At 42.3% G+C, this 9,987-nt stretch overlaps 1 long non-coding RNA gene across 1 annotated transcript; it reads right to left on the bottom strand.

The window, feature by feature from the left end:
• Window positions 1-6,497: 6,497 nt before the first annotated feature.
• Window positions 6,498-9,981, bottom strand: LOC145719719 (uncharacterized). Its single transcript, XR_014142567.1, has 2 exons — window positions 9,806-9,981; window positions 6,498-8,183 (listed from the first exon to the last, which is right to left on the bottom strand). It is a non-coding gene; the product is annotated as an uncharacterized LOC145719719 (long non-coding RNA).
• Window positions 9,982-9,987: the final 6 nt, after the last annotated feature.

Raw genomic sequence — 9,987 nt, forward strand, 5'->3', positions numbered from 1 at the left:
CATTACTCTTTTTTGGTAGATAGAATTTAACATCTTCCATTACAGTAAACTCAGACTGTCAGGATCTTTTGGTACTTTGAGAATACAATGCGGCTTAATTAGAAAGCATTTCTTTAGTCCAGTAACGCAAATCTTACTTAACGTTATGGTGAAGATATTACTTGAATCACAGGCCAGAAATTACTGATGGTTTGTTAGAAAAATTATATGATGAGGGTAGCAAGCTGTCTTTTTATGTAGAGATCATTTAGTATTTAGGTAATGAGTTCATCAAGAATAATTCAATAGGTGCGCCTGGGTGGCTCAGCCATTTAAAAAGTGCCTGCCTTCAGCTCAGGTCATGATCCTGGAGTCCTGGGATCGAGCCCTGCATGGGGCTCCCTGCCCAGCGGGGAGCGTGCTTCTCCCTCTCCCTCTGCCTGTCGCTCCCCTTGCTTGTGCTCTCTTTCTGTCAAATGAAAAAATAAAAATCCTAAAAAAGAATTCAGTAGTTCAAGAATAATTGAAAAATGTATCAGTTGACCTTCAGAGTGGAGCCAAAGAGAAAGCAAACTGTGCTTATATGCACAACTAAAACTTTTCTCCTAAAACTACTCCACCTTGCATCTTGCTAAGAATGTAGTAGTAGTGGCCTTGCTCACATCGACCATATAGACACATGAACGTATTTTACACATTTCTTAAAGGGTTAATGGAATTGTTTGGCTGCAGTCTCACTTTTATAAACACCTGCCACCACCAAAATAAAGAGTAAACTTTATATTTAGAAAGGACATACAGTTGTGTCTGGGAGTATACCCAGTTTCGGGTAATTATTTTACTGATCTTACGATTTTAGAACACTTCAAAATCATAACTTTTCTGGGCTAGGTCTCACTTTGTTTCTTTATAAAAACTGAAAAAGAAATCTTAGAGATCATCAAGTTACCTTAGTTATTACTGTTGATTTAATTGTGTTGTCTGTTAAGATCATGCTAAGCCGTGTTTAGATATTAACCAAACTCTTATTAGCTCTTTATTAATGGTGGGATTACATCAAAATGTGAACACATCAGGACCCTGACTTGGTGGGGCTCCTTTTAGGGCTGGGGGTGGGAGTGGCATTTGCCTGTAATCCATAGCCAAGCTCTGTGGGCCCAACTGGGCATTGTTCCTCCTGGAGTGGAAATGGTGGGCCATCATGACTTTTAATCACGACTTTATTTGGAGCAGGTTTATCTTCTGGAAAAGGGCACAGGCCTTGGACTTCATGAAGGACAGTCACAATGTGTTAAACCCAGTCATTTTCCCTAAGGCAGGGGAAAAACTTAGATTGTTAAGGGGTCATGTTTCCAGTAAAGGGAAATTTGTCATATAACAGTTAAATATCCTCCTGAACATGCCAAAATTGTTTGCCTTAAAAAGGTAAATTCCCTCTGCTAGTTTTGCAGAAAAATGTTAGTAGACTAGTATATTTGATTCTAAAATTCAGGTAGAGATAACACTGAAAGATAAATGTTTAGGCGTTTGGCCTTGTTTTTTAAAATAGGAAGCAACTCCAGCTTAAGTAAGGAGCTCATAAATCTCACCATTCTGACTTGAGTTTGGCACTGCTTCTGATATTCCCATAATAAAGTCTCATGAGATCCTGATGCCTTCCTAAATCACAAAGTCCTGTTATATTTGCTTTTTTAAAAAATTTATCCATCTGGGGCGCCTGGGTGGCTAAGTCGTTAAGCGTCTGCCTTTGGCTCAGGTCATGATCCCAGGGTCCTGGGATTGAGTCCCGCATCAGGCTCCCTGCTCTGCGGGAAGCCTGCTTCTCCCTCTCCCACTCCCCCTGCTTGTGTCCCTTCTCTCGCTGTGTCTCTCTCTGTCGAATAAATGAATAAAATCTTTAAAAAAAAAAAAAATTTATCCATCAGCAGAGTGCAAGCTTGGGGGGAGGCAGAGGGAGAGGGAGAATCCCAAGCAGACTCCCTGATGAGTATGAGTGCAGAGTCCCAACGTGGGGCTCGATCCCAGGACCCTGAAATCATAACCTGAGCTGAAATCAAGAGCCGGACGCTCAACTAAGTAAGCCACCCAGGTGCCCCCCTGTTAAACTTTCTAACCTCAGTTTTGGTTTTTATCATCCAACATCGTTGACTACCCAACCTCTTGGCTTTCAAACTTTTCACTGAGTTTTGCCTATCTTTGTCATCTGTTCGGTTTCCTTTTGTAGCTTTTTCACCTCCATCTGCTTTGTCCACTCTGTGCTCCGGTTTTGGCCTTCTTGCTTCACATTCTCAACATTTACTTATATGAATGTGGCTAGCTGTAAAAGCTCCATAAAGTTCCAGGGGTTTCTGAGGCCTATGAAACAAAACTTGAGCCCTGTGAGGCCCTTGTTTCCAAAATTGAGCTCACTGGAGCATGCATTTTCTCTGGCATTATTAGCACATTTGACGTAATGGAAAGAGGATGGTGTTAGGGATTATCTGCTGGGTTCAGTACCCAATTCACACTCTAACCCTGAGCAAAAGTTTAACTCAACTGATATATTTTGAGCCTGTACTTTGCTCCAAGTGCAAGAGACACAGTGATGGGCAAAACAGTAAAAAAAAACAAAACAAAAACCAAAAAAACCCTCCTTGGTCTCCTTTTAGTGGGGAGAGACTGATGATTTAAAACGATATAGTAAGTTAGTGACAGAGCTACGGAGAGAAGGAGACAAGAAAGGGGAATGGGGTGGGTACAATTTTAAAGGATGTCAGGAAAGGCTGCACTTGGAATAAGGTGACATGTGAGTGAAACCTGAAGGAGGAAGATCTTAGGCAGAGGGATATGTACTAGTGCACTAGGCGAATTCAAAGAATAGCCAGCTTGAGTGAGGAGAGTGGAAAGGGAGGATAGCCAAGGGCAGTGGGTGGTGAGCTCGGGGAGGTATTGGGTTGGCCACTGTAGGTCATTATGATGACTGACTTAGTAGAAGGGGAACCTATTGGAGGGCTCTGAACAGATGAGTCCTAAAAGGACTTGTGGTATAACTTCTCTGAATCTGTTTTCTCATCTAGAAAAAGACTCTGCTAACTCACAGAGTTGTAAATAATAAATGATACAATTCATGTGCAGAATCTAGAACAGTGTCTAGCACATAAAAAAGATCAGTAGATATTATAAAGCAGGCTGTATAGAGGAGTTTTGAGAAATCAGATACTGGATTCAGACAAGTTGGTTTTAAACTTCAGTTCTGCCACTGATTTACTGTGTGAGTCTGGCCAAGTTACTTAACCTCTGTGAGCTTTAGTGAGCGCCATGTAACTTACTAAGAGAAGGCAATGTGTACGGTGCTTAGCACAACAGCAGACCGACTGACAGCAAGTCCTCAGAGAACACATCTACATATATTGAGAGATCTTAAAATTACTTAGAAGGTTTTAGTAAATTAGGTAAACTCTGTAAATTGGCCATTTTCTCTTTTGATTATTTGGCAAATGGACTACCAGGGCATTCGCTTTGAAAAATGATTTGTTGAATCGGCCTGCTTCCTTTCCTCTTCCTCTAGCATCTGGGAACATCCCTCCATTAAGCTCATGTTTTATTTTGTCTGTGTCTCTGTTAGTGAACAACTTAGAGATGAGGCCTTACTCTTTTTCCCATCTGCAACACTTGGCACAGTGGCTCACACAAAGTTGGGAGGGAAAGGGAGGGTGGTAAATGTTTACTGAATGAAATACTTTGTCTCCACAAACTGTACACTGCTAATAGACTGTTTTCAATATGAATTGGATATGATCTAAACGTTGGGTGTACCATACCTACATTTAAAGGTACTTGTGGGGCGCCTGAGGCTCAGTTGTTGGGCGTCTGCATTCGGCTCAGGTCATGATCCCGGATAGAGACCTGCGTCCCCGCGTCGGGGCTCCCTGCTCAGCGGGAAGCCTGCTTCTCCCTCTCCCACTCCCCGGGCTCGTGTTCCTGCTCTAGCTGTCGCTCTCTGTCAAATAAATAAATAAAATAAAATAAAATAAATACTTGAAATACAAAACCAAGAGCCTTTCCATTGATAAATTGTACATTTTCTTCTGTTTGGTGATGGTCTAATCCCTGTTTTCTAGCCTGTGACTAATTTGTTCATAGTCATCGTGAACTTAGTTTTTTCTAATTGTTTCGATGTCGCTTACAGCAAATGACCAATGTTCCATTTTCAGGACTCCTTTTACGTTCAGAGAAGGAGCATGTTATAAATAAGCCCAAGCAAAGTAGTACTTTTGCTTTTCTGAGGTTGCTTTGTGTTCCTATAAAAGTCGTGATTTTGGGTATGAGAAAATAATTTAGAAGATGTGTGCCAGAAACATGGAATTCAGGCATGTGAGAGAGGCAGTATGGGGCTGGCAGAATGAGCACGCAGTCTGGAGTCAGAAGGTTGAAATTTCAGTCCTAACTTCACCACACTATTAATCCCTTGTGCTGGGGAGTTTAACTCTGGTTGAGATTCAGTTTCTGCATCTGTAAAAATCAGGAAGATGCAAACCCCTGACCTACACACTTCTGGGAGTTGTTTTTAGGATCAAGTGAGGTAACAGACATGGAAGAGTTGGCAACTATCAAGCACTGTGTAAATATTATCACGAGGGGAGTGTGTGAGCAAGGAATGGCGAGAGGAAGGATTGAAAAGGGAGAAGGGTATTTGATCTGGAAACCAGAAAAAGAGTAACTGTTTCTGGTCTGTTAGAAAGGAGTTTTGTACCTGTCATCATTCAGTGAAGTAGCTGAAAATCTGGATGAGGCATCAGGAAACCTGATTTATATTCCCTCGCCCTCCCACCAGTTGAATGACAGTAAATAATTCATTTCCAAATGAGTGGCTGACTAGGTTCTTTCTTGTGTTGACTTTCTGTGACTCTTATTTTTGGCTAAACAGTTAATTATCTTTTAAAAAGAGGAAGATAATTTTTTAAATTACATATATACTCATTTAGTTACCATTTCTGGTGTTTTTCTTTTTGTAGATCCACATTTTCACCTGGTATCATTTTTCTTCTGCCAGAAGAAAACTTTTTTTTTTGCAGTGTGGTTCTACTGCTGATGAATTCTTTTGGCCTTCGTATATCTGACAATGTCTTTATTTTACCTTTGTTTTCAAACAATTCTATTCCTGGATATAGAATTCTAGGGAGTCAGGTTTGTTTGTTTTTAAAGATTTTATTTATTAGAGAAAGAGAGAGAGCATGAGGTGGGGGAGGGTCAGAGGGAGAAGCAGACTCCCTGCTGAGCAGGGAGCCCGATGTGGGACTCGGTCCCGGGACTCCAGGATCATGACCTGAGCCGAATGCAGTCGCTTAACCCACTGAGCCACCCAGGTGCCCCTGTTTGTTTGTTTTTTATTCAGTACTTTGAAGATGTTGCTCCACTGTCTTGTACATATTGTTTCTACTGAGAAATTTTCCATCATCCTTAACTTTGTTCATTTATTTTTTTAACTTTTGGTGATGAAAAGCTGTCACTGGTTTTAAGCGTTGTTTAAAATATGTTCTTTGATTTTTTTTTTTTGAGGTATAATATATACAAAAAAGTAAGGTTTTGTGTGTGTGTGTTTCTTGTGCTTGAGGTTCATTGGGTTTATCGGTTTCATCAAGTTTCACATGTTTTTCAGCCATTATTTCTTCACATTTTTCTTCTGTCTTCCCCTCCCTCTCCTTCAGGGATTGCATATAGCTGGAAAGATAAGGGTAAGCTTCCTGTAATGAAGTGATTTGAGATAGGCTTTGAGCATTGGACAGGATTTGAACTGGTGGAGATGCGGGCAGAAGACTTGATAACTTTAATACAAGGGGATCAAGAGAGGAAAGAGGACATCAAGATTCACCCCCATGTGGCGGGAGAACGCTAGCTCCACAGGCAGAAAGGAGGCATAAAAGGGAGGTCATTAAAGAATGTGGAGGGGCGCCTGGCCGGCTCAGTCAGTAGAGCAGGCGGCTCTTGATCTCAGGGTTTTGAGTTTGAGCCCCACATTGGGTGTAGAGATTATTTAAAAATAAAATCTTAAAAAAAAAAAAAAAGAGGAAGATGTTGAGTTCATTGTTGGATGTGGTTGAGCCTGAGGTGCTTTTGTGATCTTTGAATAGAGAGTACAACAGGCAGAGTATTAATGTAAGTCTGTTGCCCAGGAGCAGGACTGGGACAAGAGACATGGTTTTGGGAATTACCACTAGGGAGATGGCAGCTGAACTCACACTCAATGGAGTTCTTAATATGATGGTACACAGAGGCCCAAGAAGGCCTAGTCATTGAGATACTCCACTTACAGCCAGAAAGAATAATAGTTCACAATGATTCACAAAAGGAGATTCATTGAAGCACTATTTATCATTAAAAACAAGTAGAAACTAAATGTCCCACAATGGAGAATTGCATAAATAAATGGAATCTATGATGGAATACAATATAGCCATTAAAAATGATGTATTAGAAGAATATAACAAAAAATGTTCACTATACATTAAGTACAAAGAGCAAATAATAAGATCACAATATACAGTGTGATCTCATTTTTAATAAAAATATATGAGTATACAAGCAGAGAAAGAGATAATCCCACATAGCTAACCTTTGGACGTCAGTGTTATGGATGGTCTTTGTTTTCTTATTTTTGCTTTACTACATTTGCTAAACTTTCCACAGTAAGTTGCATTACTTTTACCGTTAAGAAAAAAAAAAATCTATTACAATTTTTTAAAAGCTGACCCAGAAAAAGTCTTGTGGATTTCTAGACTGGGAAGCAGTAAAAGAAGTGGAAAAGGAAATAGACAATTCATGTAGAATCAGGATTACAGAGCAGCCCTGCCGGAAGGCGCTAGAACTGGGACACCTGACAGCTGTGGAGCTGTCTGAACTCTCTGAGGAAGCCTTTGGATTTGGTGATTTGAGTTTTAGTGACTGCTCTTGAGAAGTGTGACGGAGGAAAGAGAGTACTCACTCCCTGGCCCAAGATGTCTTCTGACCATACAGTCAGTCCCTCAAAGGCCTTCTGTGCTGGGGGGCCACTTCCTTGCAGGGGCCCTTGCACTGGATCCCGCCCAGGCCTGTTGTGGAGACCATCAGAATCGGGACATTGCAAACTCCCTCAGGTGTCAGTTGCCTAGAGAGATTGTTGAATGCAGATTCCTAGGCCCAGTCCCAAACCGTCTGCCTTTTAATGCCCGAGTATCAGGAAGCTGCCTTTTAATAAGCCTCCTGAGGGCTTCTTAGACTCAGTCAAGTGGCAGAACCTCCGCATTCAGGCGTGCACAGTAGGCCTCCTTCCCTTAGGTTTCTAGCATGCAGAGTCAGAGAGAACTGAATCTGGGAGTTTCTGGAAATTAGCACAACTAGGTGTTTTGGTCACGAAACAGTAAGTCCAGGATGTGAGAAAATAGCTCTTGGAACCCAACCGACACCATGGCCTTGTACGTGTCCCGGGAGCCTTTTGGAGCTGGGCAGCGCGCAGAACCTAGAAGGTAAGAGGGGACGTGGCTCCCGGGGGTGACGACGGGTCTGAAGAGGCTTCCAGAGACATTTCCCAGTGGGTCTGAGCTGAGAGCTAGTGCAGCTACCCTATCACAGGACGCCAAACAGCAGGAACAAAGAAATCAATCCACGGAGGCTCTCCCACCTGGGCCCCCGGAAAGCTGTTAGTGGTCAGGATTAGGGGCGCCTGGCTGGCTCAATCCGGGGAGCATATGGCTCTTGATCTCGGGGCTGTGGGTTTGAGCCCCACCTTGAGGGTAGAGATTACTTAAAAATAAAAATCTTAAAAAAAAAAAAAGTCAGGATTGGATGGCCCAAAGGGAGGGGCCTCTGACGAGAAGCTGATCAGGATTCAGAGGCCAAAGATTCTTATCAAATCTAGAGAGGAGACCTCAGAGGGCACCCCCCCTCCATCCCATTATAAAAGGTGTATAAATAAATTGTGCTAGATTGTATTATGGTTTGCAACGATTTGCTGTAAAAGCCTTCTATTCCCCACCCACAGACCTTTCTTGCCCACATGACTTGCTTTGGCCAATCACATGTGAGTGGGATTGATGTGAGCCATTTCTTGCAGAAATGTTCGGATCTGTCATCCGGTTCTTCCATCTCTCATTTCCTTCCTTTGCCACAAGACCAGCATGTCTCAGATTGGGTCTGCCCCTTGTCTGGGTTCCAGAATGAAGACGACGTGGGGAAGAATTGCAGCCAACCTAGGAAGGACACATAACAGAGCAAGAAGTACATTTCTTTTGTTAGGAGCCCCTGAGATTTTAGGGTCGTTATTACCATAGCCCAACCTAGCCAGAGCTGACCAGTAAAGAAATAGTTTCTATTTTTTTTTTTTTTAGGATTGTAAAAACAAAATGGTAGTATTATAATGAATTTTTAGGGAAAACTACCTATAATTTCTTCCCTAGCCTAACCAAATAGTTTTAATCTTCACATATGCCTACATGCAAATGTGCTGAAACAGACTATTACACTCTATGTTGCTTGTACCCCTGAATTTCTTCAGAGAAGGAGTCTGGTGGTGGAGGAGGACCAACTCCCCACTAGAGGAGGCCAGAGGAAAGGGCTATCTGTGGAGCCGGTGCCCAGCACAGAGCCATCTGTTGTCAAGCAATGAAGTGAAACTGAGCAAAACCATTTCTTCAGCATCCTTGGGCTCTTGGATAAAGTAATGCCAGGTTATTTCTTTTCTTACAGTCTATTGTGCCTGTTTACTATCCTGCCAAGGCAGAGTTAAATTTCAGCCCTGTTCTATGATCTTCCATTTCCTAAATTTTCAGTCCCATTGCAGACCTGCATGCGGTAAGGAGGAATTTACAGGAAGTCAGCACCGAACAATGCCAGGCATCAGCTCTGCCCTTCTGGAGCCTACAGTCTGGTGGGATATAAAAATAAATAAATTGAATATAAACTGAATAATTAGAAATTGAATAAGTCCCCCAAACAAAACACACAGGATGCTATAACAGAGCAGAAAGGCGGAGACAGTAGGAAAGAATCTATTTAAAACAGAATTTTTTAAACTGCTAACTGGGAAACATTAGTGAACTAAAAGCTCATGTACTCATGATCACATTTAAAAAAAAAAATGAAATAGAGGGACACCTGGGTGGCTCAGTCCGTTAAGCGGCTGCCTTCGGCCCGGGTCATGATCCCAGAGTCCTGGGATCGAGTCCCACATCGGGCTCCTTGCTCAGCAGGGAGCCTGCTTCTCCCTCTGTCTCCCTCTGCTTGTGCTCTCTCTGTCAAATAAATAAAATCTTTAAAAAAAAAAAAGTGAAATAGAACTGAATGGAGGTGGATAGAATAGCATCAAATGTGGTTAAGTGTTAATATTGTTTCGTGCAACTATCATTTCTGTGGATATATGTGTTATCTATGTAGCTGCTGGCTCATAATCTAAAATGTAGTTGTTATAATGGATTGTGGTAAAAATAAGTTTGAAAAACTAAGATCTGGCCTCAGGGAAGGCTGCTCTGAGGAAGACATTACACTGATGACCAAGGTGGGAACAAGTTTGGCGTCCTCCAGGACACGGGGAAGGCTAGCATGACTGAAGCATGGAGAGCAGGAATACAGTTCTGGATGTTGGTCAGTGCTGCAGAGAAGGTGGGATTGAATCTCAGTGAGCCTTGTTGGCCGTGAAAAGGAATTTGGATTTTCCTGGAAGTGAAGTTGCAAGGTTTAAGAAGAGAAGTGATTTTAAGGTTACTGCGTGGAGTGTGGATTTTAGAGGACTAATAGTCTGGAAGCAGGAAGACCAGATTGGATCTGTTGGAACTCACGTTCATTGTCAGGTTTTAGGATCCAGCTCAAACCTCACCTGTTTTTAGAAGCCTTCCTGCTTTCCTCAGTCTGCTGCAGTCTCTTTTCCCTAAATTCACCATGTTCCCTTAGACAGGTAGACCATTATGCTTTCTCCCGGTAGACAGTTCTTGGAGGGTCCCCTGGGTAGCCCCCAGCCCCGTGCTGCCACCGTCACTCTTCCGGAGAGGAAACGGGATT

The sequence above is a fragment of the Leptonychotes weddellii genome, unplaced genomic scaffold (assembly GCF_054177405.1).
Source record: "Leptonychotes weddellii isolate Sample4059 unplaced genomic scaffold, ASM5417740v2 HiC_scaffold_6680, whole genome shotgun sequence".
Lineage (NCBI taxonomy): Eukaryota > Metazoa > Chordata > Mammalia > Carnivora > Phocidae > Leptonychotes > Leptonychotes weddellii.